This window comes from Numenius arquata, chromosome 11 (genome assembly GCF_964106895.1).
Source record: "Numenius arquata chromosome 11, bNumArq3.hap1.1, whole genome shotgun sequence".
Classification (NCBI taxonomy): Eukaryota; Metazoa; Chordata; class Aves; order Charadriiformes; family Scolopacidae; genus Numenius; species Numenius arquata.
The window spans coordinates 25000771-25023351 of record NC_133586.1 but is presented as its reverse complement, the minus strand read 5'-3'; the positions used below and the strand labels follow the sequence as shown (position 1 = coordinate 25023351).

Genomic DNA, 22581 nt, shown 5'->3' with positions numbered 1-22581 from the left:
TTTGGGGCTGTTTGTCCCTGGAAAGCAGCTCGCAGCTGAGGAGCGGGGGTTTAATGAATTTTTTAAACTTCCAATTTTTCAGTGCCCACCCCTCAAAAGGGGGAAAAAAAAAGACTTTCCCCCCCGCCTCCACCCCCACCTCCCCAGCAGCAAAAAATCCTGCCAACAAGTTGAGCAGGAAACTTCTGGGCCAAGAGTGTGTCCCCCCTGCAGGGGCCAAACCCCGGGGGGATTTGTCCCCTCCCTCCCGGTCACTTATTGGCACGATCGATTATTTGCTGTTTATTCAGGGCAATGCTGTGCCTTGGGGATCGGCGAGGTCCTTCCCAGTGGCGGTGGCTGGCTTGGGGCTCTGTGGCTCCACGGTTGGGGGCCCTCACGCCCCCCAGCCAACGCGGAGCTCCCTGAGGGCACGGTGGTGGGATGGGGGGGCTCTGCACCCCGAGGGTCCCCCCTTCCGCACCAGGATGGGGTGACAGGGGGATGTGGGCACATGCCAGGGGACACCCCATGGGGGGACAGAGGGATGGGGCACACCATACGGGACACAGAGGGATGGAGTATGCACAGCGGTGGACCCCCCCAGGGGGGTAAAAAGGGATGGGGTACATCCCACAGGAGACCCAGAGGGATAGGGCACCCCGCGGGTGGTACAGAGGCATGGGGCACATGTTGGGGGGCACCCCATGGTGGGGCTACCGGAGGGACGGGGGACACTCTGGGGTCACCCCATGGTGGGGAACGGAATGGGGCGGGGGAGGGGGCACCTGCCGAGGTGAATTTTCATGGGGTGGATGGGGGCTGGAGGGGCAGCCTGGGCGGACACCCCACGGGGCACACGGATGGTGGGCGCAGGCCAGGGTGACACCCCTGGGGCTACAAGGGAACATGCCACATGGCGAGTGGGGTGGGGGGGACGCATGGGGATGCACACAGGGATGTCACCCCTTGGGGCAGAAGGGAGCGGAGGGAGGCACAGCAGGGTGACACCCCACAGGAGGGGATGGGGATGACACCCACGGGGGCAGACGGGACATGGGTGTACACAGTGGGGTGACACCTGTGGGGGTGGATGCAACATGGGGGGGGGCACAGCAGGGTGAAACCTGCTGTGGTGGTAGGGTGTGGGGTGCACATGGGGGGGACACCCATGGGTGTGGCTGGGACACAGAGTGCACAATGCGGTGAAACCCGTGGGGGACGAGTGGAGTGTACAGGGGGTGACACCCGTGGGTGCAGATGGGACACGGAGAGCACCCCACTGTGACAACCCCTGGGGGTGGATGGGACATGGGGAGGGTGCAGTGGGATGACACCCATGGGGGCAGGTGGGACATGGGGGCACACCACAGTGGCATTCTGTGGGGGTGTGTGGGATGTAGGGTGCACGGCAGGGTGACACCCGTGGAGGTGGATGGGACATGGAGGGTGGGCACACTGTGATGACACTCGTGGGGGGAGCTAGGACCCGGGGGCACACACGCACCCCCCACAGCGGAACCCCTGGGGGGTGGACCGCCCTAGGGGTTGTCCCTTAGGCGTTGACCCCTGGTGTCACAGTGGGGTGACACCCGTGGGGGCAGATGGGACACGAGGGACACACCACAGTGACGTCCGTGGGGGTGGCTGGGACACGAGGGGTGGGGAGACACACACCATGGTGACACCCGGGGGGGCAGACAAGACGCATGAGTCACAGTAGGGTGAACCCTGTGGGGGGCAGATGGGACACGGGGGCCACGCTCCGCTGACACCCGCGGGGGTGTCTGGGACACGAGTGGCACACCGTGGTGACCCCCCCATGTAGGTGGGTGGGACACGAGTGACGAGTGGCACAGCAGGGTGACACCGGTGTGGGGTGGCTGGGACACCTGGAGGACGCACAGATGAAACACGCGAGTCACAGTAGGGTGACTCCCGTGGGGGCGGACAGGACACGGGGCCCACGCTAACACCCGCGGGGGCGGATACCACACGGCGGGGTGACACGTGGGGGGGGGCGGCTAGGACGCGGGGGACGTGGGGGGTGTGTGTGTGTCCCCACGGCGATGGGCGGGCGTGGGATGGCGGGGGGGGGAGGGGGGTACGGGGGGATGCGCCGGTCGCCGCGCGCGTGGGGCGGCGGGGGGCGCGCGCGCGGCGGCGTGGCGTGGCGGGGCGGCGCGGTCCGGTCCGGGTTTTGCCGTCAGCCGCGGGCAGCGGCGGCGGCGGCAGCGCCGTGCAGCGCGATTCGGGGGCTGTGCACTCCCAGAGCGAGCGGCGATGTGGAGGTGGGTGTGCGGCGGCGGACGGGCACCCTGCCCGCCTCGGGTCCCCTCTCCCCGGGACCACCCCCCCACCCCCCCCAATTCCCCCCGGCACCGGGCAGGTGCTGTCCTCTCCCCCTCCTCTCCTCTCCTCTCCCTTCCCTCCCCGCCACCTCCCGGGCAGCCCCGGACCGCCGGTAGGTGCCCGGTGGCCGGGGCCGCTCCGGCGGGCGGAGTTGGGGGGTGTGTGTAAGGGCGGGGGTGTTGGTGGAGAAAGGGGAGAGGGGAGAAGAAAAAGTTTGGCGGGGGGCGGTGGCGGCTGGCCCCGCTCCGCCCGGCGCCGTTACCGGGCTGCCCGCGGCGGCGGCGGGGCGCGGAGCTGGCCGCCTGCCCGCCTGCCCTCGGTGCTGCCTGCGCGGCGCCCGAGCGGCCCCGCCGCTTCCCGGGGGCGGGGGGAGGGGGGGGGAACGGGGTAACGAGCAAAGTTTTTGCCGGTGCTGTTGAACGCCCCCCCGTCCGTCCCATTCCCCGTTCCCGGTACCCCGCATCCCGGCGGGGATGCGCTGGGGGCGGGGGGGGGCGGGGGTGAGGGATGGGGGCGAGCCCCCCCCTCCCTCTCCTCCCCCCCCCTCGGAACGGCATCGCCCGGTGGTTTCCCGGGTGACAATGGTGGCGGCGGGGCCGGGGGGCGGCGGGGGCGGCAGCGCCGCGGCGCCGGGGGGAGGCGGCGCGCTCCGGGCAGCGCGCAGGGCCGGCCACCGCCACCCGCGGCGGATCTCGCGTGGGGTGGAGGGGAGAAGCGGGCGTGGGGGGGGAATCCCCCACCCGGCGGCCGTGGCTTGCAGCCGCCCTCTGCCCTCGGGTTCCCCGCGTGGGTTGCTCTCGTCTCCCCCCCGGGGCTGCGCCGGGCTTCGGCGGCAGTTTGGCTCCTCCACTGGTGACCGGCGGCGGGGTGGCCGTGGGAGCGGCGCCGCTCGCCGTCGCCCAGCCATGTGCAGCAACTAGCCCAACTTTATTATCCACCCTCCCTGGCTTCCCAAGTAATCCCCCCCACCCTCCCGGCTTCGCCGTCAGATGGGATTCCCAAACCTCCCGCTGGGGCGGGGAGGGCACCCAGCGCACCCCGAGTCCCAGAGATTCAGCCGGATCCTAGCGCCCGCTGTGGAATATCCCCCGTAGGCGCCTGGCATCGGGGCTCCCAGCCCCAAAGCCACGGTGGGGTTTGTGAGCGATGCCTGAGCTGTGGGATTGTGGCAACAAACTCTGCCGAATCACGGCCCCACGGGGGGGTTTTTTCACCCCCCTCTTATTGTATTTTTATTATTACTATGTTTTTCACCACATCCTGCAAGTGGTGCCGTCCTTCTTGCGAGCCCGTGTTTGCTTTGGGTCGCTTTATTCTTTGCTGGGATGATTGACTGGGGAGAGAAGCGGGGGGTGGTGGGATGGGGAGGTTAGAAGGGGGGGGGGGGCAAAGCGCTGCCACCCGCCCCGCGTCCCACGCATAAACAAAGCTGCGCACACATCCTGTGATAACGGATCACATGTGTGTGCTGTGCTGTCGCCCCTGACCCCGGCCGGCCAACCTTTACTCCCCGCCGCCTGCTCCCTGCGAGCGACCCCGGGAAGCAGCCAGGGGGGAAGATGGGGTGAAGATGGGGGGAGCTGATGTGCTGCGGGGATGGGGGGGTTTGGGGCAGGATTTGGGGAAGGGGGGGATGCACAAGCCCGGCTACCTGGGGCACAGGGGCCGGAGCCGGCGGAAGTTTTGTTTCTCTGGAAACGGGCCCTTGCTGTGTCAGCAGCCGCTTTGTGCCGCTTTGTCCGCTTCCCCCCCACCCCGCTCGGCCCCCTCACCCGGCGGCGGGGCTGCACCTGGGGCTGCGGAGAGACGGACCCCCCCCCCCCTCTGCTCCCCATCCCCGCGCTGCTCCCTGGGGAGTTGAGTGGCATCCCCCTTTCTGGGAGGGCAGTGGGGGTTGAGACGAGGATGGGAGGATGGGGAGATGGAGGGGGGGGGGGGGGGCGGGGTGAGGTGGTGACCCCCCCAAAGGTACCGCTCAGTGGGAGTCCCTGTAGGCATGGAAACCCTTCTCTGTCCATCCATCCGTCTGTCTCTCCTTAAAATCTCTATCTGGCAAAGCTTTGCAGAGCCATCCTTGTTAGCAGCACCCCCGTTCCCAGCAACCCAGCCCGGCAGGGATGCCAGCTCTCGCCTCCCCGGCAGTGCCGGTGGCTCTTGCCACTGCATCGAATTCAAATCGGTCGCGGCATCACGTGGGCTGAGCCTCAAACCCGAAAAGTGTCATCGCGCGTGGTGGCTCCGGCTCCCGGACGATACCCGCCAAAGGCCCGGCAAACCGGGGATGCTGGTACTGGCGTCTCCCCGATGATGCTGCCCGGTGAGCTGGCAGATGTCACGCCCTGACCTCGGGGCCGGCGTCGGGGGGGTGTGTGTGGGGGACACACGATGACGGGACGATGGGGACGGGGACGCGCCGGCATGTGACAACAAAAGCAAAGTAACAAAGGACTCGCCGGTGGCGCTCAGAAGTTCGTCCTGGTCTCCTGCCACGGCTGTCCGGCACCGTCCGGGGATTTGGTGGCCTCGGTGGCCTCGTGGGTGGGGGGGGGGCTTTGCCTGGTTGCCATGGGGGGGTGCAGGCAGGGGTTTGGGGGGAGGTTGTTTGTGCTGGGCGCCGTGCACGCCATTCCCCCCCTCACCACCTCGGTGGGAAGAAGGCAGGAGGCGGCTGCGTTGTCCTTGACATGGATTTTGTGGCGGAGATGCGGGCGGCCACGGCGCGCTGCCAGGCGCCTGCCGGCACCTCCTGCCTGGGGCGCGAGGTGGGCAGGCAGGGGAGAGGGGCTCCGGGTGCCGTGCCTCAAAATTCAGCCTCTCCTTCCTCATCCTCCTCCTCTGCAAAGGTGGGCGATGGGGGAGAAGCTGTGGAGGTATGGGGAGTTGTGGTGTTTTGGGGAGCCCCCACCCTGGGGTTTCTCTCACCCACCGGCATCCCCCGGTGTCACCAGGGCTGGGGATGGGCAGGTGTCGGTGGCGCAGGTGCTGCTTGCCTGGGACCTGGGGATGCTGCAGGACTTGGGGGTGGCATCCCCTCCCCAAAATTGTCCGCTCCACTGAATCTCCTGCCTGGAGGGTGGAAGGGGGGGCTGGATCCCGGGCGCTTGGCCCTTGCAGCCAGCATCACCCGGCATCTGCTGCTGTGGCTGTTCAAGGCTTGGCCGAGGCTGGATCTGGCCCTGGCTGATCCCAGACCCTCCATCCCCCCCCAGCAGGGACATTCTGGGGTGGCAGGAGCAGGTGCCACCGGTCCCCTGCCTTCTCCTCGCCCCACTGGTGCATTTGTTTTCCCAAATCCCAGCCGTAGGAACAACCTCTTGATTAAGTGTATTAATAGTTAAACTTTCAGCTCATAGCTTAAACTCACCAGACCACAAAAAGCTCCCTCCTTTACTCATGCTCTGTTGCTCAACTGAAATATTGCACTCAAAAGGGTGTTTTTTTTTTTTTTTCCTTTTCCCCTCCTTTTCCCCTGACTCGACTTTGACTCCTGGGAGCGTGGGGGGTCTTGCAGGCCCCCCCAGTTGTCCCCGCTGTCCCTTGCAGACACCTCTCTGCAAAGAGCCCGAGCAAGGAGGTTGGGGGGGGACTTACCTGGCCCAGTGTTCCCCCAGCTCTTGAAGCCCGTCCAGGCTGGGGGGGAGGATGGGAACCACCATCCTGGGGAATTGGTGCCCTCCCGACCTGGTGGGGACACGGGGACTGGCTGCAGTGGCTGGGGATGGCATGGAGCTGCTGGTGGTAGCTGGCGTGTGGGATGGGCTGTTTTCTTGCCGGGCAGGCGATGGGGAAGGAGGAACAGTGAGAGGTTCGGCCATGCCAAGTGCCAAGGTCCTGCAGCTGGGTAGGGGCAACCCCCAGTCCCAGCACAGCCTAGGGACGGGTGGGTTGGGAGCAGCTCTGTGGGGAAGGACTGGGGGTACTGGTGGGTGACAAATGGGACATGAGCCGGCACTGTGCCCTTGCAACCCAGAAAGCCAAGGGTCTCCTGGGCTGCATCACTGGCGCCATGACCAGCAGGTTGAGGAGGGGATGCTCCTCTCTTCTTCACTCTGCTGGCACTGCGTCCAGCTCTGGGGTCCCCAGCACAAGATGGACATGGACTTATGAGAGCGGGGCCAGAGGAGGCCATCAAAATGGTCTGAGGGCTGGGACAGCTCTGCTATGGAGAGAGGATGAGACAGTTGGGGGGGGTTCAGCCTGGAGAAGAGAAGGCTCCAGGGAGACCTTAGAGCCCCTTCCAGTCCCTAAAGGGGCTCCAGGAAAGCTGGGGAGTGACTCTTGATTGGGGAGGGGAGCCATAGGATGAGGGGGAAGGGTTTTAAACTGAAAGAGGGGAGATTGAGATGAGATGTGGGGAAGAAATTCTTTGCTGTGAGGGTGGTGAGAGCCTGGCCCAGGTTGCCCAGAAAAGCTGTGGCTGCCCCATCCCTGGAGGGGTTCAAGGCCAGGTTGGAGGGGGCTTGGAGCAACCTGGTGTGGTGGGAGGTGTCCCTGCCCAGGGCAGGGGTGGCACTGGATGGTCTTTGGAGGTCCCTTCCAGCCCAAACCCTTCTGTCATTCTATGAAGGGGGGCAGTGGCCTAGGATGGGCAGGAGGGAAGAGCAAAGGAGTGGCTGGAGCGGGAACAACCTCCAGGAGGAACCAGCCAGAAAAGCCTGGGCCCTGACCAGTAGGGAGGAAAAGCATGGGTTTGGAGTGGCTCAGGAGTGGCTCTGCCATGGGGGGCAGGGTAGGATCAGGCCTGCAGCAGACTTTGCCTTCACTAGAGGGACCTGCCCTGGTGGGGAGGTGGGCTGTGACGCCTCCTGCTGGAGAGAGCATCAGGACATGGGGGCGAGGAGCAGCCTGCATCCCCATCCATACCCCATGTCCTTTGGGATGCTCACGGTGTTGGAGGCCCAGGAGAGCTCCAGGGAGAGCCAGGCAGCAGGATGGTAGGACCTCAGTGAGTGGCTGAGGGTGACCTCTGGGTCCTGTCACCTTTGGGAGAGTACAAAGGGGACGTTTTACCATGGCCGATGGCCCTTGGGTCCCTGAAGATCAGGGTTGAAAGAAACTTTTGGGCTCATCAGCATCTTGGTGCTGAAGGATGCCAAAGTGCCATGTAGCAGTTCCTTGCCCTTCCCAATATTCTGTCCATTCGTGGCACTGCAGGGCTGGAGGGGTGCATCTTTGGAGTGGTTTCATCCTGGCTTGCAAGCAGGTGGAAGGCATTGACAGGCTGAGATGGCAGCCCTTGCTGCACATGGGTGGCAGCCTGTTATTATGTGAATAAAAGGATTTTTAAGGTCACAAGTTTTTCAAGAGACTGCCTTGGTGTCTCTGGTTTCCAGCCATCCGTCGTTAGGGCATGGAAAAGCGATTTGAATAATGGCCCTGCCGTGTCCACCTTGTGAAGGCCTGGCTCCCTGGCTGTGGTTTTCCCTTGGGATTTGTGGGTCTGGCTCTATGTCCTCGTACTCGAAGTGTCACTTGTACCAAAGCATCTTCCGTTGCCTGAGCTTAGACATCCTTTGTGCGGGGAGGATGAGGACCCATCAGCTCCATAGAGTGATGCCTGTGGTGTGGTGGTCCAGGCATGGGAAGGTATGTGTTGGCCTCCACCCTGGAACTGGTGGCAAAGAAAGGAAATGCTCCTTTCTGATTTTTCCAAACGGGATGTGCTTTTCCATCTCCACTCTCCTGGCTCAGTGAGGTAGGAGCTGGAAAAGGGTATAGGTCACTGGCTCTGCCCCATGTCAACGCTGTGATACACTTCTTCAGCAGGGGCGCGATGTGGGTGATGGATGAGACCTTTGCCGTGGTGTGAGACGTAGCCTGCCATTTCTGGGTCACTTCTGAGATGGGCTTCATCCCAAGGGTCTGATTGTCACTTTTGTGGCACTGGACACTGGGTGGTGGCAGGGCTGGGGAATGGTGCTGTCCTGGCCCCATGGTCTGGGAGGTGCTTCTAGGTGATTCCAGTGGGTTCTGGGTGGCTGCTGCCCCCCATGAGACCCCATCTGACCCCGGCATACGTTTGGTCAGCACTTGTTGGGCTTCCTGGGGATGGCCCAGGCTTAAGCAAGGGTTGGGTTTGTGCTCTGGTGTGATGAGATGGGACATGGTCACCTCTGGTGTCCTCTGGTGCTTTTCTCTGGTCATCTCTTGGTTTGCTGGTGGTTGCCCGCTGTTAGAAGGCAGCCTTGGTCTTGTCTGCACCTGTGGCTTGATGGATGTTTCATTTTTGGCTTTGCAAACCTACCTTGGGTTCATGTCTGTGCTCCAGCACTTCATAGGGATATCTGGGCAATATCCATCTCCCACGATCTTCCGTATGAGTCTTCAGCTGTGCCCAAATGAGCAATGCAGCTCCATCCACGCAGCCCCCAGGTGGTCTCTTGGTGTCCCCAAGGTTCTTGGGGTCATCAGCTGTCACCTATTTTTGCTGGGACTCGCCCATGTGGCTTTGGTGCCTCTTTCTCACCCTCAGAGACTGGCTGAGAAAAGCAGTTTGGGGTCCAGGTCTGAGTCCTGAATCTCTCACCTGAACATCCTGAAGGCTGGGAGGGTTCTAACTTGAACATCTCCCACCCTGAAGGGTCCCAAGCATTTGCAGATCCAGGTGCTGTCAGCTCTGCTGCCTCCATGCCCCGTAGGCTCTTCTCCACTGTGTCCGCTTGGTGCTTGGAGGCAAGTTCCTGCTTTCCAGCCTCTCCTGGAGCTGGAGCATGGCTGGGGAGGACCATTTGTGCCTAAGGAGCATTGATGTCTTGGGGATGGCTTGAGGCCCTTCAGTGCTGGTTCAAAGCTTGCTGGAGGGAGGTCTACACCTGTGGGAGGTGAAGACCAGCACTCTACGTTCTGCTTTGCAGGAATCTGTCTTTCGGTATGGGTCTAGGTGAAGGGATGGCAAATGAACTGTGCCCACAGACGTTGCTTGGAGGTTCTATGGGGTCTTGCCTCCTTTCATAGACTCATAGACTGCTTTGGGTTGGAAGGGACCTTCAAAGATAATCTAGTCCCACCTCCGCCTCAGAAGACCTAGGGACATCTTTCACTAGATCACGTTGCTCAAAGCCCCGTTCAACCTGACTTTGAACACTTCCAATGGTGGGGCATCCACAACTCCTCTGGGCAACCCGGGCCAGTGTCTCACCACCCTCATTGTAAAACATTTCTTCCTTATTTCCAACCTAACCCTGCCCTCTTGCAGTTTAAAAACGTTGCCCCTTGTCCTGTCACTGCAGGTCTTGGTAGAAAGTCTTCCTCCCTCTTTCCTATAGGCCCCCTTTACATATTGAAAGGTCTTTCAGCCGGTCCAGGTCTGGACTGGGCCAGGGGGAGGTGAGGGGTAGGTGGTGGCCGGGACATGGCAGCTGGCTTGTGGACACCCAGGGCAGCCAAACCCGGGGCTGTGAGCACTGGGCTGAGTTGTTCTTCTCCACCTTCTCTTCCTGCCTCCTTGCTGCGTTCTGCTGGCATCAGGGCAGGGAGGTAGATCCCAGGCACCCATGGCTCCAGGGTCCCCGCTGCCAGCCAGGGACTTTTCCCCCAGTTCCCACAGCCCGTGGGAGCCAGCGGCCGAGGATGGCTGGCTCCGGGAGTGCTCCTCTTGCCCTCTGCTTTACCTTCTGCATCTCGCTAATCTGATGACCGGAGGTATGCAAAGCATTTCAAATATGGCCTTGTTAGCTGGCTCCGGACAGAGCACGCAAGAGGCGTTTCTTCACACTCCTATTCCAGCTGGCTGTTACCGTTCCCTCCTCCCACGGGCATCCCGCTGCCATTTGCCCCAAGCTGGCTGGGATCGGCACAGCCGGCTGAGCCCATCCTGCCCGGTGGTGGGATGGATGTGTCCCTTTCGATGGATGTGTCCCTTTGCAGGTCTGCCCTGGGGGCTGTGGGTGGACATTAGATCCCATGGCGATTTGAGGGCGTCATTGGGCATATGGGCAAGGGACGAGTGTGTGCCGATGGCGGGGAGCGGGATGTCCCCTCTGCCCACAGCTTTGGCGGGTGCCTGAGCCTCCCGCAGCACACCCAGCCTGCTGGAGGGGCAGCCCAGGACACGTGTGATGGATGGCCTTGGTGGGGGGGTTCCAGGGAGACCCCTGGGATCAAGGGACTGTCTGAAAAGTGCTGGGGTGGGGAATGTGGGGTGATGGGTGCTGGCCCCGGGGGGAAGCGCCCAGTGTGGGGAGAGGACCTGAGGAGGGCACAGTGGGGCTCTGGGTGCAGGGGAGATGGGACTCTGGAGTTCCCAGAGAATGGGTGTTCCCCAAGGGGGCTGTAACCCGTCTCTGGCTGGCTCTCTGGGGTGGTTGTCATGGTGGTGTGCCCACACAGGTGCTGTGTCACCCCCTTTGGGGTCCTGTGCCTATGCCTGACCCACCCCCCTGGGGATTGTGAGTGGAGCATCCTGTCTGTCTGTCCATCCGTGTCCATCTGTGCCTTCCCGTCCCCTCTGTGCCCCGGTGCACATCACCGAGTCGGCACACCGGGCTGCCTGCCGGAAGGGGCCCCATTGCCGACAGCACTGCCTTGCTTCCGCCTGCCCACAACGCCAGTGCTGGCGGGGACCCTCTACTTCTGATGTCCCCAGCGTTCCCTGCCACGCTGCAGTGGCAGCAGGAGCCTGGCAGCGTCTCCCCGCTCCACTGAAGGAGCTATTTAAAGCTGGGGCGGGGGGGGAGAAAAATGAATGTAGAGGATGAAGATGATGAGGGTGGCTCCGGCCGCCATTGGGGACAGCTGGCCCAGCGTCGGCGTCCCTGGGGAGGGGATGCCATGGCCCGGCACAGCCCGGCATGGCCCCAGCAGGGCTGGGAGCCGGACGCCAGGCGTTTGTACTCTAATGCATCAGGACAGCTTGCAAATTCCAGCCTGGCGCGGCAAGGTGCCGGCTGCGGTGGAGTGTGCGCTGTCTGGCGGCCGAGAGGGCCGCGCTGCCATAACCGGTTAGCTCGCCAGCCGCTGGCGGGGCGCAAGGGCCTGTGGGGGGCTGCGGGCAGCCCCTGCCTCCCGCAGTGCCGGGGGGGCGAGGCTCTGTGCAGCTCCCTGCTGCAGCAGAAGCGGGGGGCAGCCTTGGTGTGCCAGCGGCACAGCAGGAGGTTGGCCTGAGAAGGGCAGATCTTAGGGATTCTTGTCCCCCCTCATCTGCAGGGACCCCTGTCCCACCATCTGTAGAGACCCCTGTCCCCTCTGTCCCACTGTCTTCAAGGACCCCCGTTCTCTCCTTATGCAGTGAACCCCATCCCCTCTCATCTGCAAAGCCCCTACAGAGCCCCCTGCTCCCTCTTCTGTAGGGACCCCTGTCCCCAACTTCTGCAGGGAACCCTGCCCCTTTGGTCTGCAGAGACCTCTGTCCCCCAGTCTGCAGGGGCTTTGTCCTCCATCTTCACAGTCCCATGCTCCCCCTGTCTTTAGGCATCCCTGTCGCCCACTTCTGCAGGGAATCCTGTCCACCCATCTGCAGATCCCCCTGTCCCCACTGTCTGCAGAGCCTCCCATGTGCAAAGCCCCCTGCTCCCCCTGTCCCCTCTTCTGCAGAGTCCCCTGTCCCCCCCATCCTCAGGAACCCTTGTCCCCCCATCTGCAGACCCCCTGTCCTCCCATCTGAGAGCCCCAGGACAATTCCCGAGTGTCCCTCCCCCAGCACCGATGAGGACCTGGAGGCAGCTGAAGGGCATCCTGTGCCATCTGAATCCCCGGGAGAGGGGGTGACCTGTCACCTCTGCACATGGGGAAACTGAGGCAGAGGAGGGCAGCGCTGCTCCCTGCACCCCCAGCACCGCCGTGGTTCTGGGCCCCGTGTGTCCGTTAGGCTGGAACAGCAGCGGGGGATCATAGAATCAATCACAGAATGGTTCAGGTTGGAAAAGACCTTAAAGATCATCTCGTTCCAACCCCCTGCCCTGGGCAGGGACATCTCCCACTAGAGAGGTTGCTCAAAGCCCTGTCCAACCTGGCCTTGGATGCTCCTGGGGGTCCTTGTGCACCTCGGCCGTGGGGCCGTGCAAACTGGCGGCGGATGGTTTTCCACTGAATCCTTTCTAAGAGGCGGTTTCTCATCCTTTCCCTAAATATTTCCTAAATATTTGAGCCCATCAGTTGAGCTGAGACCCACAGGCTTTGCCACCATCTCCCAGTGTGCCCGTGTCTCCCCGCTGCCGCTTTGCCTCCCTTCTCCCCATCCTCACGTTTGTGTTCCTTAAATAAAAAAGCCTTTAAAAACACATATTGGCCACCTTGCTGGGAAAACCAGACACCTTGAGTGCTAAACCTGCGGTGTCCAGGGCCCTTGGCAGACGCTCTGGGTGCTCCCCAGCCCCGCTCCTGCCGGGAGCAGCTGGCGATCGCTGCATCTCGGGCAGCTTTTTTCTTTGCGAAGGTGTTGGGGGATTAGCGAGAGGATTAGTAAATATGACCCCAGGTAAAGATTAAGACCCCCCCAAAAAAAGGAAAAAAGGTGTTGTGTTTTTTTCCCCCTCTCATGCTGATGCACCGTGAAGATTAAAAAGGGATGAATTCATGCCACAGCTGGCAGTTCGTTTAGGGATGGGGGTTGGCAGGGAGGGATGGGGGGATGGCACAGCGATGGGGGCTGTGTCTGTGGGTCTGGAGATGCCAGAGCTGGGGGGGGAAATGTGGCTAGGGGCGGGGGGGTAGTGGCAGGTCCCTGGGGGTCCCCAGGGGCCAGGCTGCCAGTGGCTGGTGCTGTCTGCAGGCAGCGGGTGATGGGGTGGGTACTTTTGCGGGGGGACACACATATGGATAACCACTGCCAGCCCAATCCTGGAAATAACTGGCACTGGCTGCGGGGTGGGGGCTTCATCAGCTCATCCCAAAGGCCATAGCTTGGCAGACAGGGATGCGAAACATCCCCGGCAGCGGGAATAAGTGCCACCCCCTTCCCCTAGCATTTGCCCCTGTTAGAGGTGGGATTTGCTCTTGTTCCCACCAGAGCTCCCTGGGTACATCCTGCAAACCATCCCACCATGTGGCTGCCTCCGAGGGTAACCGGGGACCTGGTGCCGAATATTCAGGCAATAAAGCTCCTCACCTTTGTCCCCTGACTCTTGGTGGCTCTAGGGCCGGGGGAACTCCTGGCAGAGCCCCAGCAATCTTGGCTTCCCCGGTGATGATGCTCCCCTGGGAAGCACTGGAAGGCAGGGACAAGGGGGGTCTGCTCGAGGACACGGAGGGTCCCCGTGGTGCTGGGGACATGTTCCCTCCTGCAGCCAAGAGAGGCAGCTGGGAGGGGACTGATTTCCCTGCCATGGTGTTCCCACGTCCCTTTGGTGATGGAGGGGGGAGATGCTGAGACCGGGGCAAAGGAAATTGAGGAGACCCCCCTCTGGGCTGACAGGCCCTTCTGAAGGACCACATCACCATTGTGCGTACTGGGAGGAGACTGGAGTGGCTGTCTCTGGGGAGGATGGGCAGCAGTGTCCTCATCCCTTCTCCTCCCTGTCTGGCCAGGGCAGGGCTGGCCCCAAGGGAATTCCTCTCCTGGGAGCCCAGACCTCCCCCTTCTTTGGGGCTGAGCCTTTTTGGGGGGCTGAGCACCGGCTTGGGATGTTAAGCATCATTTCGGGAGTGCTGACCACTGGTTTGAGGGACTGAGCACCAGCTTGGGGGTCAACCATCATTTCAGGGGGCTAAGGACCAGCTTGGGGGTTGAGCACCGTTTTGGGGGGACTGAGCACTGGCTTGGGGGTCAAGCACCGTTTTGGAGGGTTGAGGACCAGCACAGGGGTCAAGCACCAGTCCAGGGGGCTGAGCACTCGCTCAGGGGTTCAGCACTGGCTTGGGGGGCCTGAGCACTGGCTTGAGGGTTGAGCACCGTTTCAGGAAGCTGAGCACCAGTTTGGGCATCGGGCGCTAGTTTGGGGGGCTGAGCACCACTTCAGGGCGGGTTGTTCCTGCTCTTTGCTCCCTGTCCTTCTCCGTGCACACTCGTGGGTGGCCACAGGATGGGGAATGCCATGCAAGTTGGCTCTGGGTCCCTTGGCTGGCACCAAGTGTGTGGGTGCATCTCAGCCCTTCCCTGCCTCAGTTTCACTCCTGCAGGAGAGCTCTTCCAGGGGTCTCCCTGCTGCCTCCTGCCCAGGCAGGCAGGGGTGGGACAGAACACTTCATGCCCATGCCCTGCGGCAGGGCGACTGGTACCCTGGGTGATGCTGGGGTACCAAGAGCATCCCTCAGAGTGTTCCCCGGGGATCTCGGGTGTGGTGGGGTGTGGTGGCAAGCCCTCGCCTGGCCAATTCCATGCCAGAGTGCAAGCCTGCTCTCCTGGTGCTCCCAGCAGCCATTGCTGGCCAGGAACCAAATCTACCAGGACCTTCTCTGGAGCAGAGGTATCCCTGGAGGTGGTACCCATGCCCGTGCTGTGGTGCTGCTGTGCGAGGGGGTGCATGCATGGGTGCAGGGAGCTTCCTGCTGAGCTGCTGCTGTTGGAGAGGGGAGAACCACATGGTCCCCATCCCCGGGGGTCTGCAGGTCTGGGGTGGCAAGAGGAGACAGTGAAGAGGAGGCCAAGGTGTCTCCCAGCCCCAGGGCAAGGAAAGGTGCAAACCCACTTCTGCTTCTCGGGTCACCTTGAAGCCTGCCAGTCCCGGCTGTCCTGGGGACCCATCTGTCACCCTGCCTGCGCCTGGGGTGGCAGCAGCTGCATCTTCCCCTCTGCCCCAGGGGGGCAGGGGACAAGGGCAGGGCATTTTCCTGGCACCAGGGCCATGCCGTGGTCCCAGGGCTTGTTCCTTGTGCCGTTCCTGCCACAGCACCTGCTCTGGCAGCGCTGTCAGGCTCCTCATGGCGTTTCCTTTCTTTCCATGGGATGCAGCCACCCTTCTCCTCCTCAGGGATGCCCCCTCTCCTCCCAAGGGGGCAGATGCAGACCAGGAGGAGGATGCCTGCAGCTCCGTGCCCAGTATCTGCATCCGCCAGTGCTCCCCACTGTGGGGCTGGGCTCTCTTTCTGTCCCCCAGCTGGAGTTGTGCCACTGGTGGCACTGGGAGCTGGGCTGGGTGTGATGATGGTAGAAGGTCACCTCATAGGAGAGGGAGGAGTTATGCTTCTGGGGCCACCAATCTCGCCGAGTTCCATTCTTGAGGACAAAATCCTGCTCTTCTTACCCTGATTGGCTTTGCCCTGGGATGCTGCTGCAGGCTGCAACCCCAGCTGCCCCCCAAAAAGCTCTCCTGGGGTGTGACCATGGGGCGAGGGGTCAGGGGTCTCCCTGTGCCCATCCTGGAATTGCCTGGGGACCCCATCCTAGAGCTGGAGTCGGTGCCCTGGAGCGGGGAGTAGCTCCTGGGTCCCCCAGGAGCAGGTGTACCCCCCAGCCCCGCTGCCCCTGAGCACCTGCATCATTTATTTATTGGGTGGAAATAAAAGCAATTAAGGAGAAACTTGGAAATACGGGGTTGGAGAAGGGCCCAGGGCTGCCTGCGGAGCTTGAAGGCATGGGTGGGTGCCGGGGGGGGCAGAGGCTGTTGCTGGAGCATGGGCAGACACTGTGCAACATGGCTGGCTTTCTTGCCGGAAGCAGCAAACCCTCTTTTTTCCCTGGCCGCGGCCACATGCATTCGTACCGGGGTGGCCACAGAATGGAGAGTAGCACAAAAACCTGAATCTGGGTCTCTTAGCATGGGCGCATCCCAGCCCTTCCCTGCCTCAGTTTCCCTCCAGCAGCAGAGCTATTCCATGGGGCTTTGGTTGTCCAGCTGCTCTCCCACCGGGCTGCATCCCTGCATCCCTGGGCCACCCTGCAGCATCCCCGCATCCCTGCCCGGGCAGGCAGGGACAGGCAGGAACGTGGTGCCCCACGGTGGTGCCCTGGGTGATGCTGGGATGCCGAGAGCATCCCTTGGAGTATTCCCCTGGGAGCTTGGCTGTGCGTGTGTGTGGGAGGCTAAAGAGACAACCCCCTGTGCCTTTGGGACTGAGACTGCCCCAAACTCATCTCGTGGGTGAAAATAAGTGCGGGGTGGGGAGGATGCTTGGCCACATCCCCGCCCAGCTCTCCTTCAGCTGCATCCTGGCTATGGGGACTGCCTTGCTCTGGAGGGTGCCCTGGCCGGGCTTTGTGCTGGGGGGGCTGTGACGTGTAGGAAATCATGTGGCTCGGGGACCTGGGGCTTTACGGGAAGCGAGGGTCGAGGCGAGGGGTGGAGGGACCCGCACTGGGCAGCTCCCATCCCACCTGGGAGGCAGTTCAGCTGGTGTTAGGCTCAGGATCAGGCCCCCAAACCAGCTGCCCCACAGCGGCTTCCCGGCAAGGCAAGGAGGGGGGGGAGGAACGAGCTACCATCCCTCCCTGGAGCAGATGGTCTCTCGGCATCAAGCTGCCCCTTCCGCATCGATTACCTGGGCTGGCCGTTTAACGATTGCTTTCCAGGGTTAATTAAACTCTCCTCGCCAAAGGCTGCTGTGCGGCAGGGCCCTACCTGCCTGTAGCCCTGACGGGCCCCTCCACAAAAGTGGGGGGCCGAGCCTGGGGTTTGCTTCCAAGCCAAACCTCTCCCTTGATCTCTGTCCCAGAGCGCAGTGGGAGTGCCGGCAGGATTGCTGCTGCCGGCTGCTCCTCTTTCCCGGGCATCCGGAGCAAGCTCAGCCATGGAGCCCAGCTGTGTCCTGCTCCCTGGGGTGCTGGAGGGGGCGGCTGGCTGGTGCCTCTCCCCAGAAACCCCCTTTTCAGGAAGCCGTCCCCACCACCTTGCTCCCGTAGGGTCTGGGCTGTGACCCACTGCGTCTCTATTTGGGGTGATTTTGGAGAAAGGTGCGAAATGTTTGACCGCCAGACGGTGGCCGCGAAGTGTTTTGCCGAGCGGGTCGCCGGCCCTGCCATTGTTGGGAGTCGCTGCTTCTTGCATATCTAAATGTGCCCTTTCAGCGGGCGCTCTCGGTCGAAACTGCCATCTTTTGCCTCATTGTCAACCTCCGCGAGGTTACGCATCGTTTGCTGACTCACAGCCTCCTGCTCTAATTACTCGGCTCGACTCCCTCCCCAGAGCCGCCCGGCCGGTCCCGGCACATGGCTTTCTGTGCTGCTTGCCGGGGGGGGCTGGAGCTGGGTTACCCTGTGCAAACCCTCTCCCTGCCCACACCCCTCCCTGCCCCTGGGAATTCCTCCAAGTCTCCCTGCGCGGCCAAAAGCCGCTCTCGTGGTTGCCTGCTCTGGCATCCCACGGCTTGCACCCTCCCTGGGATGGTTTTGGGGTGCAGCGGGGGGTGAGGGGGGGTGGCAGGGTGAGCACATGGCGTTGCCTGACCCATCATCCAGGTGTGATGGTGGGGGGCTTCAGGGTTAGCTACCCCCCGGGCATTGCCCCGCCGAGGGGTGCTCGCTCCCCCGCGCAGCCTGCAGGCTCCCTGTGAGGACCCTGGGCGTGCAGCCCTACCACCGGGGTGAGCAGGAGCCCGGCCTCCCTCCTCGGCGGCAGCGCCGGCTGGGACGAGCCGCACACTAAACCCGTTAGCTGAGCCCCTTTGATCCCCATCTGATATGATCAGCCGGCCGGTAAGCTCTCAGCCAGGCCCAGAGTGATTTCCACCGTCGCGGTGATTCGAACAGACGCCCCGACTACCGCTGGGGTCGGGCTGGTCTCTCTCCTGGTCCTGCACCTCCACGCTGGCTGGGGCTCCTGTCTGCCCAGAAAAAAAGCTGCACAGGAAAGCACTATCTCTGCCCTTAATTACTATTATTTTTCAAATATCCCCCCACCCTGGGCTTGCCAGCACAGTGTCGTGCCTGCTCTCTGCTCCGGCATCTCGCTGCTCAGAGGCTTGTGCCTTCCAAGGAGAGGGGACCCAAATCCACCCCATCCCAGCAAGGCAGATGGGTGCAGGGGCTCAAGCTGGCTCTAATTAATTGAATTTTTATCCCCTCATGCATTCGGGTGGTAATATTGGGGCGGTACAAGGCCCCTGCAAATCCATCTTGCTAAGGGAGGTGAAACCAAGCCAGGTAATCCGGTGGTAACAACAGCGCTCCAAGCTGGGTAATGCAGTCGTGCTCGCCTTGGAAGAGGAGATATTTTATTTATTTATATATCAAGAAAAGAAAACCCCATATATGTGTTTGCACAGGCTTCTGTCTCACAGAATGGTACAACCACGCATCTTATCTCATAAAGCCATATTTTGGCCCTTTCTTTTCCCCCAAGAAAGTGAATTTTAAGCACCGGGAGACAGTGATGGTTTCTTTGGAGCTGTTACGATCTGCCATGTACAATAAATCCGTCTTAGTTTGTGGATTATTGGCCCAATAGACCGTAACAGCTCTGTCAGCCCCTCCTGGCGTGCTGTGTCCGGTGAGCTCAGCCTTCTGTGGGTTTGCCTTTATTTTTTTTTGGTTTTTTAGCAGAAATTTCCTAAGGATTTTTCCATGCCATGTGCGTGTACAGCAGCTGATACAGAAATCACAGGAGCTTAGTTGCGTGCCCAGGTATTTTAGGTATTTTTTTTTGCCTTTTTTTAAAAAAAATATATTTCCCCTCTGAAAATATCCCAAGACACAAACCTACACACTGGTGTCCAAGCCCCAAAAATATGTTGAAGCAGGATGGCAGAGCTTGGTGGGAGCATGGTGGGCTGGCAAGGGCCTTGTTGGGGATGGGTTTTTGCTGCTTTCCAGCAGGATTTTCCTTGGACGGCCCCCCTCCTGCCGGCGGCTGTTCCCGGCCCCCTGTGCTTGATCCAAGCCTGGAAAAACAGGATTTCCCAGGGATAGCGTGGGATGATGTGCTGGCCCCTCCGTCCTCACCGGGCAGGGTGCTGTGTGGCACGTGCTCCTGTCACCCCCAGCCTGAATTTGAGGGGGGTCTGAGCCCTGCCCTGATCCCACCCCGATGCCAGGCACCCTCCAATCCCTCTGCGTGGGCTCAGCACGGCCCTGGGCAGTGCAGTGGGGTGGGATGTGGGGTGAAATGGGAGATGCGGGCATGGGGTGAGGTATGAGGAGAGATGTTGGGGGTGGTGACACGGGGTGTGGGGGGATTAGGGGTGCTGTAGGGCCGGGGCAGCTGGGGGAAACATGCGCCTGCCTTTGTCCTCAAGACCGAGCTGAGAACACCTGGGTGGGACCCACGGTGGGGGAGCGGGCTGAGTGCCTGGCACCATCAGTGGTGGCCTGGCCGGGACGGGGCTGGCCAGTGGCCCCTGCTGTGCCAAGGACGGCTGGTGTCAGCAGTGCCGCGGGGGGCTGCTGGCCGGCGGTGCCTTTAAGCCCCCCCAGTCCTTCTGCTGGGGGAGCCGCTCTGGTCCCAGCAGCTCCGTAAGCCCATTAAGAGCTCAGGGAGCCTTACGCCTCGGGGGTCTGCAGGAGGGACTTGCACTAGTTCAGATTAAACCCCTTGAGCCAAAGCGGGGCTGCCCGCTGCGGGGACATGGGGACATCCATGGCCGTCCTCCGGAGACACCCATCCCAAATCCCTCTCTCCCCTTGGCCACGAGGGATGGTGGGGGCTGCAGCCCTGGTGCAGGGGTTTGGCTTTGATGCATTGTTAAAATTGTGAAAAAGTACCTATTTCTCTGCAAAATCCTTAAAGGAGGCTCTTCCCCCTCCGGGTGCTCTGGTTCAGCTCCATGGCTTGTAGGAGAAAGGTGTGGGGAGGGCATCTGGGTGGGTCCATCTGGGGTGCATGAGGATGGGGAAGCCACACAGGTCAAGGGGAACCTGGTCAGGAATTGCTGGGGAATTTTTTCTACCCTTAACCTGGACATGCCCTGTGTCAAACGTGTCAAAAACTACCAAAGGAGGAAAAAAATCCCACCAAGGATGGGTTTTTGTGAAGCCCTTGTGATGGAAATGTGCCTTCCTCCAGTTAGTGAGCAGAGTGTTCCCCACACCCTGCCCCTCTGTCACACCTTGGATTTGCTGACCACCTGCCAGAAGACCAAGGATGACGTTGTGGATAGTCCATAAAATGCCGGTGTCTCATTGTAGCCACAGGGACGAGTTTCTTTCTGCCCAATCCACCGCCTTCAAGACCAAGTCCCCGGAACTCCTGCTGGCTGGGGAATGGAGGCTGCTGGGGCTCCCTGCCCAGCTTGTCCCCACAGCCCCTGCTCATCCACCACGGAGCATGTCACCGAGGGCAGGGTGCAGGACTCCCTGGCGTAACAGTGCCAGCGGGAGGAAGAGGGAGGAGGAGGAGGAGATGCAGCAGGTTGGAGAAAACAGCAGATGGAGGAGTCCAGCTGTCCATCGTGGAAGCTGAGAGTGGGCGGTGGGGGACATCAACAATTTGGGTTGGTGCCTTATGCTCTGGAGGCCCCATTCCTCCTGTGCTGTGGCAGGAGGACCCATCCGGATATGTCGATGTGGGTGTGGGTTTCAGGGCGACATGGGATCAAACCCTTCTGCATGGGTGAAGGAAGATGGTTCTCTTGCAGAGGGGTCACCAGTTGAGCAATGGGAGGAGGCTGGGGACTCTGAACCCACCCTGGGCTGCCTGGAGAAGGGATGGACCACTATGGCAGGCACCAACTCTGACAATCACATCCAGCTCGTTCCTTGCCATTCCAGCTTGCCATCTTGTTCCTCAGCTTTTGGGGAAGCAAAGAAAGGCAGAAGCATTGATATCTAACTGTAGTTTTAGTTGTAGACCTTCAGAGGTTGGGGCCAAGAAGGACCATGAGTCCAGAAGGATGTTTACACCCTTTAATCAAGACCACTGAAAGCACATACCCAGTGCAATAAGCTTACCACATCGAGCCCTTTCCAGCTCCCACCACATGGAGCTTCCTTCATGCTCAAGGCTCGGTCTTGCGGCTCTTCCCTATTTTCTTCTGTGTTGTGACATCTCGTAAGCAGGTTTTTCCATGGCCGCTCTCTTCAAGCTCACACGTAGAATAAACCCCTATGTTTCTTACTGTGTGTCCTGCAGCTCTTTCATCTGAGGGTCCCCCCCATCCTGACTCATGTTGTGGCTGGTGGTGGTGGGGACCCCTTCCTCCTTCCCAGGGCCCCAGCTCTGCTTTCTGATTGTCTTGTGCCTGGTTCTTTGAGATTTGCCAGCTTCACCCATCTCACTTGTGCTTTTTTGGTAAGGCACAGCACTGGTGGTTCCTGTAGAATCAAGAGAATGGTTTGGGTTGGAAGAGACCTTCAAAGGTCATTCAGTTGCATCCCCTGCCCTGGGCAGGGACACCTCTTACCAGACCAGGTTGTTCAAAGCTCCATCTAGCCTGGCCTTGGAACCCCTCCAGGGATGGGGCAGCCACAGCTTCTCTGGGCAACCTGGGCCAGGGTCTCACCACCCTCATTGTAAAACATTTCTTCCTTATTTTCAACCTAACCCTGTCCTCCTTCAGTTTAAAACGATTGCCCCTTGTCCTGTCACAACAGGCCTTGGTGAAAAGTCTCTCTCCATCTTTCTTAGAAGCTCCCTTCATCTATGGAAAGGCCACAGTAAGGTCTTGGGGCTGTGTATGAGGCACACAGTAAAAATCTTAAGTGTTTTGTAGCAGTCCAAGTGCTTTCTGCAGCCAAACTGGTATCCGATCAAAGACAAGCTGGGCCTTGTTGGTACAACCCTTCCCCGCTGTGCCACCACATCCCCAAGGCAGGGAGTCTTGTCCCAGCAGTTTTCTGGGAAATGTTTTCCTAATGACTCTTCCCATAGATTGCCCAGGACTGCTGTTCTTCCATCCTTTGCTGGCATGCTACAGGGAAGGAAGACACTCTTCCTCTTGGGCTGGTTCTTGAAGAAGCATCGAGAACCAAGAGAGCTGTTGGACATCTCCTCCAAAGGAGAACTCCGCTTGGGTAGGTGCATCGCTTTTGCTCCTCTGACCTCAGACGTGTGCCCATCTGAGAGCAGTCTGTGTTCAGTGCAGGTCTCCTTCCCAGCCGTGGTCCTGGTTGAAGGTAGAAATTCTAGCGTATGCCATCACAGTTGGTCGCCATCGAAGCCAGGATCACGGTGTCTGGCCACAGCAGTTAGGATGGGCCCCCCAGGGTGCCCCAGCACCAGGACTCACTGATCCCCAAGAGGTGGTGCAAACCTTCCCTGTGGCTCTGATCTCCCAGAGGTTGAGATGGTTGCTCCCTGGGTTCCAGCAGGTATGAAAGGGAGGAGCATTATCTCCTTCCTCTTTATCCTGGCATGCTCCAGCTCGTCCATCACGTTGGGCCCTGCACCAACATGGTTTCCTTGACTGCCCTTGCCCTTGAGTGTGCGGTTGGTTTGGGAGATCTGGGTCTAGTGCTACAACTACCTGTCATGGAAAAGCCAAAGGGGAGGAGAAGGGCAGTGAGGG

At 60.9% G+C, this 22581-nt stretch overlaps 1 protein-coding gene across 1 annotated transcript in view; it reads left to right on the top strand.

Annotated features, from left to right (window-relative positions):
- The first annotated feature begins 2227 nt into the window (after positions 1 to 2227).
- CXXC5 (CXXC finger protein 5) overlaps positions 2228 to 22581 on the top strand; it is a 38270-nt gene continuing 17916 nt past the window's right edge. The window contains exon 1 of the mRNA XM_074156310.1: positions 2228 to 2270. The gene's annotated coding sequence lies outside the window, so the exon portion shown is untranslated. The remainder of the gene's footprint in view (positions 2271 to 22581) is intronic.